Raw genomic sequence first — 12,538 nt, 5'->3', positions numbered from 1 at the left:
ACCTTCAACAGAAAAAAAAAAATTTTATCAAGTTATACAAAAACGCACCAACAACTCCACAGTACTCAAATATATAAACCTACAGACAGACTTTACTCAATAGATGTGACAAAGAAAAACATATTAGAAATAATCAATCCCACAGTGTATAACGACATTCCTATTTTATCTTACTGTTTATTTACTGTGTTTTAAAAAAACCTTAAAATGTAACTTGTCCTAAAATATTTGTACTGCATCTGAGTACAGGAGTCTTTCTTTGTTCAAGAGGTAAATCTTACATTCCTTACTCAACACAAATCAAAATCAAAAAGGATTTTGTCCATGATAAGGTTGGAACACAGATAATTATCCTAAATTACTGTGGTTTATTATATTCATTTCAGATTATATTGTTATCTGATGATTTGTCTTTCTTCTTATTTTTTCCCCTCTATTCACTGCCTACACAGCATACCGAATTTATAGAAATATGAATTCCTGGATAGTCACATGGTCTGTACCAGAAGACATTTAATTGCAGGAATTTGAGGACTTAAATGCATGGCCCTAGAATTTTTTTGCATTAAAGGATATTCTGCAACTTCACATTCTAAAAACAAAAAACAAACAAAAACCCAAACAAACAACAAAACATCATTTCATTTGATACTGCCTTCATGTTTAGCACAACTACATCTGAAGCTTCCGTCTTTAACAGTAATTTAAACTACATGAAAAATGCAAATGCCTTAAGAAAATAACCTTTTGAAATCATGTCTTTTATCAGTTATTTCAAATGGAAAAGAGTACTGTCAATGGTAGAATTCTGCACAATTAGACACTTTAAATCTGTTCTATTGTTAAATAGCACAGTTTTAATAACTGTTCAAATCTTAATTCTCTTAATATTTGCATCTTATTAGGCACACACTCAATTAAGAGCATACAAATGTAGGCTAGTCATTTACAGGCTGCTTTTATTTAATGGCGGTTATCTTTTCTTAATCTCATCATCTTTTTAACTATTTATATAAACTTAAAAGCTCCCAATAAACTTAAAACTCCTCTAGATGTACCAATTTTCCCACTTTAAATCTACTAATATGCTGTTTACGATACCAAGACTGACAGTTTTAGCACACAAATTCAGTGCATAAATCCAAATCAAATTTTCAAATAGTACAGAAATTATATTCAACGATTATCACGAATGAGTGAATTAACAAAGACAGGGAAAGGCAATGACAAGGAGGGAGGGATGCTGCAAAGTAAACAGAATCAAATCAATTTATTTTTAAATGTTTTTTCACTACGTTAAGACATAGAGACCTAATTTTTGTAGGTTACCTTACCCAGCCAATACAGTAGTTTTGCAATGACTCCAAACTAAATTACACCTTTCAGTAGAGAATACAGACTTACTGTATTCTCTAATCCTTTGTAGCTTTGTAACACTGAAAGTTGGACAAGAATAGATGCTTGAAATTACTGAATTAAAAATAATTAATGTTTTACTAAATAGATTGCAAGTTTCCTTTATACAAGAAAATACTATTTTTCTTCACTAGCATTAGAGCATAAATATGGATGAAACCCTGGTTTAAGAGTATTGAAAAGAAAAAAAGAAAACCAGAAGCCACCTTCACATTACATTACATTCTTCAATGTATGACTATTGAGATGGAAAAGGCAAGGGAGCAGGTAAAAGTAACATTTCACTTTTAAAAAAAATAAATTCTCAGAAAAAAAGTATGAGAGACACCTCAAAAAACATATTGGAATATCTCCATTCTCATCTTTGAAAACATTTTAGCTAAGGTGGTGATTTGCAAGCTACTTTAAAATTACACTCAGTAGTTTGTTTCAGTGGCTTGACTGGTAAGGGGTTTTTTTAAAAAGTATTAAGAACTCATAATACAAGTTGCTATCTTGAAGCTCAAGGAACTGGCTTTTTTTCTGTTCAGGTTTTGTTGTTACTGACTGGGAGTGGAGGGGGTGTTTGCACTGAAATCCTAGCTTCTGACAGAAAGCAATTATGCATGAGACTCACAGCTTCCATTTACAAAAATACATTTTTATTCAAAGGCTTCAAAAGAAACCATGAGAGTGCTGCAAATGTAACAAAAATTAAAAATACCACAATAAAATAAAATTTATATAAAATTTTTCATTCAATCTTATAAATTTAGGGAAACGGTTTCATTTTTTATGACTTGGGACTTAGAATCACACAACTGACCTATCTGATGCATCTTTACTTGTTTTTCTGGTAGATGAAAAGGTGGACATGACCTAATAATACGCACTCGCAGCCCAGAAAGCCAACTGTGTCCTGGGCTGCATCAAGGGAAGTGTGACCAGCAGGTTGAGGGAGAGGATTCTCCCCCTCTGCTCCGCTCTCGTGACACCCCCGCCCCGCAGTGCTGTGTCCAGCTCTGGGGCACTCTGTATAAGAAGGATACGGACCTGCTCGAGCAGGTCCAGAGGAGGCCACGAAGATGCTCAGGGAGCTGGAGCACTTCCCCTGTGAGGACAGGCTGAGAGAGTTGGGGGTGTTCAGCCTGGAGAAGAGAAGGCCCTGGGGAGACAGAGCAGCCTCCCAGTACTTAAAGGGGCTACAGGAAAGGTGGAAGGGACTCTTTATCAGGGGGTGTAGGGATAGGGAGAGGGGGAAACTGTTTTAAACTGAAAGAGGGCAGATTTAGATTAGATATAAGGAAGAAATTCTTTACTGGGAGGGTGGTGAGACACTGGCACAGGTTGCCCAGAGCAGCTGTGGCTGCCCCCTCCCTGGAAGGGTTCAAGGCCAGGTTGGACGGGGCTTTGGGCAACCTGGGCTAGTGGAAGGTGTCCCTGCCTGTGGCAGGGGCTGGGGACTACATGATCTTTAAGGTCCCTTACAACCCAAACCGTTCTATGATTCCTGTTATGGAAGCATTGGCTAGAGCTTATTGAAAATTTTCAGATGAGTAATTATGGAAAAATAGATTTGTAACCATTTAAACTATTCATAAATTTGTATCAGGCTTGACAAACAGCACCGCTCAAAAGAATTCAATAAAGTTTTTTGTCTGTTTTTCAAATTAGTAGTCTAAAACTTTTTCATGCTATCCTTAATTTTAAATTGTCTTTTTTTAAAACAAAGTTAGAATTTTATGGGAAATGTTTCCTTTTGATCAAATAAAATTTCATTGAACATTATGCAAAGAAATTTCCATTTTAATTAATTTTCACGTTGGTGTCCACATCAGCTATCAGCCAGAGCTTCAGTCCCAGGGCATTTATGTGAAGCACGAAGCTCATATCTATACATTCTTCAGAAGAATGACTGGCTGAAATAACACACATATAAAGATTTACTTTACATAAGCACAGTAGACTAAATCCTCTGCATTCCAAAATTATTTCACTACTAAGCAACAGCAATATTCAGCAACTACCGGTAGTCTAAAAATACTCAAAAGAATAGTCTTCTCCAACCTGAATAATGATTTACAATGTGTCCTCCTAATTTTAAATTGGACAATATATATTGCTTGATGCTGAAAAATATTTACAAAAAATGTTTTCCCAAAGTCAAGTGGTGTCTGTACACAAAGGGCCTATATGCCTATACGATTTTAACTAAGCAAAGGGAAAGTAATTTCTAAAGTATTTAACATGTTGTAAAACAAAAATAAAAGCAAACTTAACATACACATTGTTAACACACAACCCTTCTGAACGCAAGCTGTAAAAGCCAGAACTGTTGCATCGACACACAAATAACTAGAAATCAGAACTCAAACAGCAATTCTTGTTAAGATAAACCAGACAAGTTGTTCTTCTGTCCCACAGCAACCCATATATGTGGTTCTTTAGGTTGTACCCATAACTATGTTTGTCACTAAGCACAACAGTAGTTGTGGCTGCTTCTCAGTAATTATGTTTAAACAGCCTCAACTGTGGCAGACTACTGCTACTTTGACATAAGAGAATCCATTTTTGGACACCTTCAAGACTTAGAACTCTCTTTGAACATGATGGACTAGATTTAGACTTGTGCTGGCACAGATTTTTGTATCTGCAGCTAGCTAAGAAAAGGAAAGAACAAATGTTGTGAGGGTGGAAAGAAATTGTATAATTAATTGCAGTGGGGGAGGAATGTAGGAGTGCTATGAATATCTGTCACACTGCTGTCATTACATAAACATAGAACTTTATGGGATTTTAAAAAAAACATGCAAGTTCTATCACATTTTTTGTAATTTATATTAAAAACAGACCAGTTGACCAGAAACATTTCCATGCCAATTTATTGGTAACAGATAAATAGTTCTCTCAGAATTTTTTCATTCCTTCTCTATAGCCCAACTCCAAGAGACAATCCATGGAACTGCACAGGAGGTTCCATTAATCTTTCTCTGAATTAAGCATATTTCAGGTTTTCAAAGTTTGCCCCTATAAATTAAGACAAATCTATGAAAGGAAGATGAATTAATGGCCCTTACCAGATTCCAATTCACGTTCTACACAATGAAGTTCCTCTAATCTGTGCAAACTGGCTATACCCAAAGCAACTGCCTGCAGAGAAATGTCCTACCACAGTATGCTTTGGGCCAGAGCACATAAGCACTTTCAGAGCATCGCAAAGCCTCAGATATATGGTGAACAGTAGAGGAAAAGGAAATCACAAGAAGAATCATGAATTAAGATTGTTAGTCCACCTACAGAAGTACACAGCTTCTTGTACTTTGCACCATCACCCTGGCACCAAAAGCAAAGAACATGTTGAAGAATCCAGTCTACTGTCATGTAAAAAATTGCCTGCTACTAACATGGAAGAAAGTGACAAACTTTTTGTAGGGTCAGGAAAGAGAGAAGTTATAGCTGGGGCTATCCTGACTGGGAAAGCCAACCTGAAGTATCTGGTGGCAGAAAGTGGACTTACACTCTCATCAAGTGATGGATTTTGAAATATACGTCCATCCGTATACAATCTGCTAGTAGTTTTCTGTAATGTAGTGATAATCTAACAAGCTAATTCCTCAGACAGGAAGCACTCAAACTTGGACAGCAGAGCTGCTGAAGGATTCTGAGTATGTTCTTTGACAGTTTCTGCTCTAAATAATTCAGTACAGCACTATGACTGAAGGGGGTAATGGTAGCAAGATCATCCAGGAGATCTGAAACAACTATTTCCATAGCCATCCAAGATTATTTGTTATTTTGGTGCTTTATCCAAAAAGAGCTATAGCTTCTTTATTGGACTTGAGTGTTTTTTCACTACCTAATGCCTCAATCCTCCTTCTCACCCCTCTACTCTCTTTTTATTGACTTCTACTTCCTATCTCTCATAGCTCCATTTTTAGCTCCTGATTCTCCTGTTTCTTTTCCACTCTAAACACAAGGACAAAATGCATTAGCTTTGTCTTCTGGGACCCTCTTACCTGGCTTTACAACAACTGAGAAGTAATGACTACTGTAGTAACAGTCTCTGTCCTCTCAATGTCAGAACTTCCATATAATGTGATGGTCAATCTGACAAGAGTGAAAACCAACTGACAGCAAAACCCTACAAGTTTAGAAGGAATAATCAGTGTCCAGGAAAGAGAGCCGGTCCAGGCAACAGCCAGCCACACACTGCAGGGTGGGATGTGAGGTTAGGCTGAACAGCCTTAGCTTACACCAGGCCTCCAGCAGTACTGGAATACATAGGAGCACATCAGGATAGATTCATCACAAAGACTTCCAGAAGAGCTGGAAATCAAACCAAGCTGAAGATTTCAATATATTATTTTTTTCCTTTTATTAATGCAAATAAAAATGACAAGAGATTCTGTCAGTCATTTATGATCTCTTACAGCCTTTGGAAAGGTCTAACACAGTATTTTTCTGAATTTGTTCTTCAAACTACAAATGATTGTTTTAAGCAGCCTCTGCAGCTAACTTCTTGATGGTATGGGGTATTGTAAGCAGACTTGCATGATCACATTAACTCTATGGTGCATGCAATAAAAGTAATAAAATGTACTAAAACGCCCTGTGTCTTGGACATAAATACAGAATTTACAGAGCTGGATCAGTTGATATTGTCTAGCCTCCTGACGGTGGCAAATATGATGACACAGAAGACTGTGGGGAAAAAAAAAAAACACCTTACTGTGTAACTGCATACCGTAGAAAGCTACAACTATAACTGAATACATCTGAACAAGTAAAACAGCAAATTATACTATTGACTATACTCTAATTTTCTAAAATCAAACTTCATTATTTATTCTATAATCTGCCACAGCTCCATTTTCACTCTTCACTGTATGAAGCTCTATCACCGAAAGCTAAAAAACTACTTAAAGCTTTCTTATGAACTACATCTAAACCAATCTGTATGTTAACTTTAGTTATACTACTGAAACAAGTATGAGCATTAGACTTGCAAATATTTATAACTAAACATTGTTAAGGACAAACATGCAAATCTATCTTTTCTTCTGTAAGAGAAAACCAAAAAGGGAATTGGAGATATTTTCTTCATCAGCATAAACTAAGAAATGGATACTCCTATGCATTTGCTCATCTGTCTAATGTAATATAAAATTCTGGCATCCAAACAACACCACTGAGGATCAGATGACAAGAATTTTTCTTGAATAAGACCGGACTGACAGAAAGAGGCGAAAGGAGAAAACAGATGTAATTTGTGAGGAATGACAAGAGATTCAGAGCACACACACCATGCATTTTCAGCATTAAAAATTCTGGAGGTGCAACAGATGTGAGACAACTTCTGCATAACAACATCTGCTGATAGAACCATGTATTTGAAAAGGGAGGATTCTTGTTTACTGACTTTCCTTAATTTTTCTTTCCTTATGCTTTTAAATTTGGTGCCTTGTCAAATTCTATACAGCTTGCCTCTAATACCATGCTTTTCAAGTTAAATAAGGAATCTGGTCATGTACATTTGAATCTGCATTTCTTAATAGAAACATGTGGTGGGTTGGCCTTGGCTGGATGCCAGGTGCCCACCAAGCAGTTCTATCACTACCTTCCTCAGCAGGATGAAATGGAGAAAGTAAGATGAAAAAAACCTCGTGGGTCAAGATAAAGGCAGTGTAATAAAGCAAAAGCCACATGCGGAAGCAAAGGAAAACAAAAGATTTATTCTCTACTTCCCACCAGCAGGTGATGTCCAGCCACTTCCCAGGAAGTAGGGCTGTTGTGGTTTAAACCCAGCCAGCAGCCAGACACCACGTAGCTGCTCACTCACCCTCCCCTGCCCTGGGGAATGGGGGAAAGAATGGGAGGAGTAAAGATAAGGAGACTCATAGGTTGAGATAAAAACAATTTAATAATTGAAATTAAATAAAATTTAAATAATAATGATAATAATAATAGAATATACAAACGAGTAATACACAACACCATTGCTCACCACCCACTGACCGATGCCCAGCCCATTCCCTGCTAGCAATCCCAGAGAAGAGAAGATCCTGAAATCGCAATCCTGGAAGAGAGAGTACCCGCTTCCTGGCCAACCCTCCACTATATACTGAGCATGACGTTACATGACATGGAATATTCCATTGGCCAATTTGGGTCTGTTGCTCTGGTTGTGCTCCCTCCCAGCTTCTTATGCACCTGTCTGCTACCAGAATATGGAAAGTTGAAAAGTCCTTGATTTCTTAGCAACAACTAAAAACATCAGTGTCATATCAACACTGTTCTCGTACCAAATCCCATACCGAATACAAAACACAGCACTATTTTAGCTACTAACAAGAAGAGTTAGCTCTATCCCAGCCGAAACCAGGACAAGGGCTTCAGTACGTGTAGCGATTGCTCTGGAAGACAAATATCATAATAATGAATGCCCCCACCTCCAAAAGCCTAATAGTTGACCTCAGGTTTCTCCTGATGTTTTCTGCCAGAGGCTCCAGGTGAGACCATGCTTCCCAGCTGTGGTGTAGAGTACATTTTGCACAGCTGGTCCTGCCCAGAGAGGCCCAGGAGCTACCGCATGAGATATTTCCTGTTTGATATACTCAAAGGCTTGTTGTTGCTCAAGGCTCCACTCAAAATAGTTCTTCTTTCGGGTTACTCAATAGAGAGGGCTCACAGGCTGACTATAATCTGGAATATGCATTGTCCAGAATCCCACAAGGGTTAGGAAAGCTTGTGTTTTCTTCTTTTAACTTGTGGAGACACAGTTGCTATCTTGTTGATCACATCCATAGGCACATGACAGCGTCCATCCTGCCATTTTACTCCCCAGAACTGAATCTCCCATGAAGGTCCCCTGACCTTTTTTTTTTTAATGGCAAAACCAGCTTTCAGAAGAATCTGAATTACTCTTTTTCCATTCTCAAACACTTCTTCTGCCTTGTTGCCCCACACGATGTCATCAATGTATTGTAGATGTTCAGGGGCATCATTCTTTTCCAGTGCAGTTTGGATTAGTCCATGACAGATGGTAGAGCTGTGCTTCCACCCCTGGGGCAGTCAATTCCAGGTGTATTGGACATCCCCTCCCCGTGAAAGCAAACTGTGGACTGCACTCTGCTGCCAGAGAAATTGAAAAAAACGCACCAGCAATGTCAATTGTAGCATACCAGTTTGACTCCAGTTCATATTGGAGCTCTAACATGTCTGGTACAGCAGCACTCAGCGGTGGCGTCACTTCATTCAGGCCACGATAGCCTTACTGTTAGCCTCCACCCTCCCATCAGACTGTTGCACTGGCCACATGGAACTATTAAAAGGTGAGTGAGTTTTGCTGATGACTCCTTGGCTCTCTAGTTGATGAATCAGCTCATGGATGGGAGCCAGAGAGTCTCGGTTTGTGCAATATTACGGCCAGTACACCGTCCTGGTAGCAAGTGGCACATGCTGTTCTTCAACCTGCAGCAATCACACAACAAAGGGATCTTCCAAGAGGCCAGGCAGGGTGGATAGCTGTTTGATCTTCTCTGTGTTCACAGTGGCTACACCAAAAGCCCATCAGTACCCCTTTGGGTCCTTGAAATACCCTCTCCTGAGGTAGTCTATGCCAAGGATACAAGGGGCCTCTGGGTCAGTCACAGTGGGGTGCCTTTCGCACTTGTCCCCTGTTAAGCTCACCTCAGCCTCTAATACAGACAATTCTTGGGATCCCCCTGTCACTCCACAGATCCAGATGGGTTCTGTGGCCCCTATACCCTGATGGCACCAGCGTACACTGTGCACCAGTGTCTACCAAAGCCTTATGTTATACTTCTGTGGGTCTGAGGTGCCAAGCCACTGAATCCATGCAGTCCAGTATATCCGGTCATAACTTGCCTCCTCCTGGCCAAAGGCAGGGACTCTCCATTACTGTTCCTGGTCAGATTATTCATCTGACCTTTGCAGTGCCAGACCAGAAGACACCTAACCAGGATCAAGGGAGGTGACCTCAGTTCTTTTATGTCTGCGAGACTGCCAGTTGCCTTCTTGTGTCTCTACAGCAGCTAAGCTGACAGCCTTCTTGGGTGAGCCCCTTCCTAACAGCTGTTTTCCTGTACAAGGGCTTCCAGCTTCAAGGTGGGTTTACTATCCCACTTCCTCATGTCCTCCCCCGGTCACACAGGAAGAACCAGTGTGCGCCATGTGACACGTGCCCGGGGCTCCCTTTCCCTCTGACCAGGGCAGGACAGGACTGATTTCTTGGGGCACCCCTAACAGGCAAGGTGCTGGCCCATGGGGATGAGGACATACAGAGATTTTCTTCAAAGTTTTGGAGCCAAGACGACACTCTCTCCACATACTGGTGTGGACACAGGGTCTTCTATCTACAGCTGGATATTAGTGTATCCGTATCTGGGCAATACATCACTGCCAAGCTGTTAGAATATGATGCTGGTGCACCCTGAATCACTTACATCCACATGGACTGTGCGCACAGGACACCCTCTGGATCTTTGGAGACCTCATCATTGTCTAGATCACTGTAGATGACTTCCAGCACCACTAATTCTCTCAGGTACTGGATGCCTTCATCTGCAGTAGTCCGCTTTCCTGAGGAGTTCATAACATCCTCCTTGAATGGATATCTTGCCCTCACACTTGAGAGGAATCACCTCTAGAGACTGCAAACTGCTGACTCTTTTCCAACTCCTCTCTCTTCTTTTCTAGCAAGGGATCCCAGCTGTTAGGCCTTCTTACCTTCCAGCTGCTGACTGCCAGCCCCATTATCCCAGCATCAGAGCAGCCAGGCAGCAATCCGTTCACCAGGCTGGTGGCTGTAATCTTTCCACATGTCTCAAAGTTCTGATGAGGTCAGGGACCATGTAGTTTCCACTTCCTGTCTGAATTCTGTCACTCCTTCCTCCAATTTCTTTGCTGAGGGACCAGCTTCTTGATCAGACCTTTCCTCTTCTTCCTCCTCCCTTACTAATCAATGATATGGACCTGTTGTTTTCCTTGTCCACTGTTTCTTTTTCACTACTGGGGCAATTACTGTAGTTATTGTTGTTTGGTCCTTGCCTCAACCACAGTCCTCAGAGTACTGAACTGTGACTTGATAGGCACAGGCCAGGCCCCAGTACAGTGCTAGAAGCTGCTGGTTTCCACTGGGGTAGGCAAGGCACCCTTCTATCAGGTAGCATGTCGGTTTGCCAGGGTTGCTTGCCTGTTCAACTGTGAAGTCCCAGATTATTGGAGGTGATAACCACCCTAGAAACCTGCCCAAAGCCTTCCACACACCCTGCCACCCAGGGACTGGCCACCTCAGGGCACATTTCAGTATTGCCTCACCCAAAAGCTGTCTTCTCTTACACCAGGACGACACCAGATTCCACAAACCCCATAATATACTAATTGTTAATTAGTAGTATTAAACAGCTCACATAAGGGTGAGCAAGGACCTTGGGAACCTGCATAATAAAACCATCCACGTCAATCCTGCGTAGAAGAGATTTATTAGGAGATTTATTCCCTCATCCTCCCCACAAGACAGTTCCCCAAGCACAGCAAGGCCATCAATGACACGGCTATTGTTTGTACTAGCATGTTCCCAAGCTCTGCAAAATAAAGAGATAAGCAGTGCAGCCAAGCTCCATAATCCACACAGGAGCTTGCCATTAATAACTCCTATAGCTATAGCACGCTTAATACAAAACTGCCATTGTCTTGTGCCCCACGTTGGGCATCAAAAAGGACTGGGGTGGGTGCCCATCAAGCCATTCTAGCACTCCTCTAAGCTTGCCCTTAATACATGCTTTGCAAGTTAAATAAGGAATCCCATCATGTACATTTAAAGTTGCATTTCTTAATACAGACATTAATCTGAACTATCGGACTTCATTACTATTCGGTCAGCTTCTCTGGTTCATCTCACAAATATTTTGGTGAAAAACAACTAAGATTGGAAAGAGAGTATTGCCTGAAAACTTGAGGTCATTGTAAACAATGCATCTCCATGTATAACTGAGGGGTAACTGTAGGTTAAAACGTTTTAGTAGTGCAAGTTTCATAGTAGTTGTGCACCTAACTCGTAAGGCACAATCTGTAAATATACTTCTTCCCCGATTCCCTGGTTTGTTGTGGGCTGAGAGATGTCATTTTTCATTTATTTCCTTTGCTTTGCCATTTGCCCTAAGTAGGCCTGCTATCACAGATATAGTTTGTCATTCTGTCAAATAATATTTCTTCATAATAGATATTTACAGTAGCACAAATCCATCTCTAAAGCACTGAAGTTCATTTGTTAATTTGGAGTATTCTGGGGTAGAAAAAACTAACTGTATGTCTGAAATATCTCTCCCTATAATCCTTTCCTTCTTTCTTCCACTATATTTCTCCAGCATAGCCAACGCTTTCTATGGTGTGTCTTTCAAATTCACCTTGCCTCTAAAATGCAATACTACTATTTTTTTTTCTCTGTGAAGAAAGCTAGCTGAATGCTATTTGTTGAATTATTTATTCAGTGGATGATTTCTGACATTTATCAACCAGCTTTACCCAAAGTCAGAACATAGTCTTATCTCTGTGGAGACACAGTACATTTTACCTCAGTCCACACTTACCAATAGGAATTCAGTTCTGGTGTACCTTGCATAAAGTAGTCAGTATCTCAAAAGGAAAAATTCAGTACAACCTTCTTTATCAACTTTAATCCAAAAAATTTGAATTAACCTATATGTTTTCTGCTATTGATAAACATTTTAATATTCATGGGCCAAATCTTTTAGCCTGTAAGAACCAGAAGGCCAAGAGGAAGGGACTTTTATAAATGTAAGAAGTCAAACTCCTTGAGAGGAGTAATCTGCAAAGATACATGTTCACACAAATGCCCACATCAAGTTCTCTAGTTCCTGAAAAAAGCTTTATTAAACCATGTAAGTCATCAGTGTCAGAGCAAAATGCAAGGTTTTCTATTTAGGTGATCGTTACTGGCACTATTACAAGTTTTAAACAGTCCAATTATGCTGTTATGACAAGACTGTGGCCTTTTTTCCCCTCTTCCCTTTGGAAAAATGCTGCTAGTATGTTTTTAAGGCTGAGCGACGTCAGAATCACTAAATAGTATTTTAGCTGACTGAAAATCACCTGTAACACA

General features: G+C 40.1%; 1 protein-coding gene across 7 annotated transcripts in view; it reads right to left on the bottom strand.

Moving 5' to 3' along the window:
• The window catches only part of ERC2 (ELKS/RAB6-interacting/CAST family member 2), a 529,850-nt gene that overhangs the window by 447,086 nt on the left and 70,226 nt on the right, over positions 1–12,538 (bottom strand). The gene's annotated exons all lie outside the window — the stretch shown is intronic.

The sequence above is a fragment of the Strix uralensis genome, chromosome 10, assembly GCF_047716275.1.
Source record: "Strix uralensis isolate ZFMK-TIS-50842 chromosome 10, bStrUra1, whole genome shotgun sequence".
NCBI lineage: Eukaryota > Metazoa > Chordata > Aves > Strigiformes > Strigidae > Strix > Strix uralensis.
The sequence above is the reverse complement of the archived record's forward strand: the minus strand, read 5'-3'. Positions and strand labels throughout refer to the sequence as shown.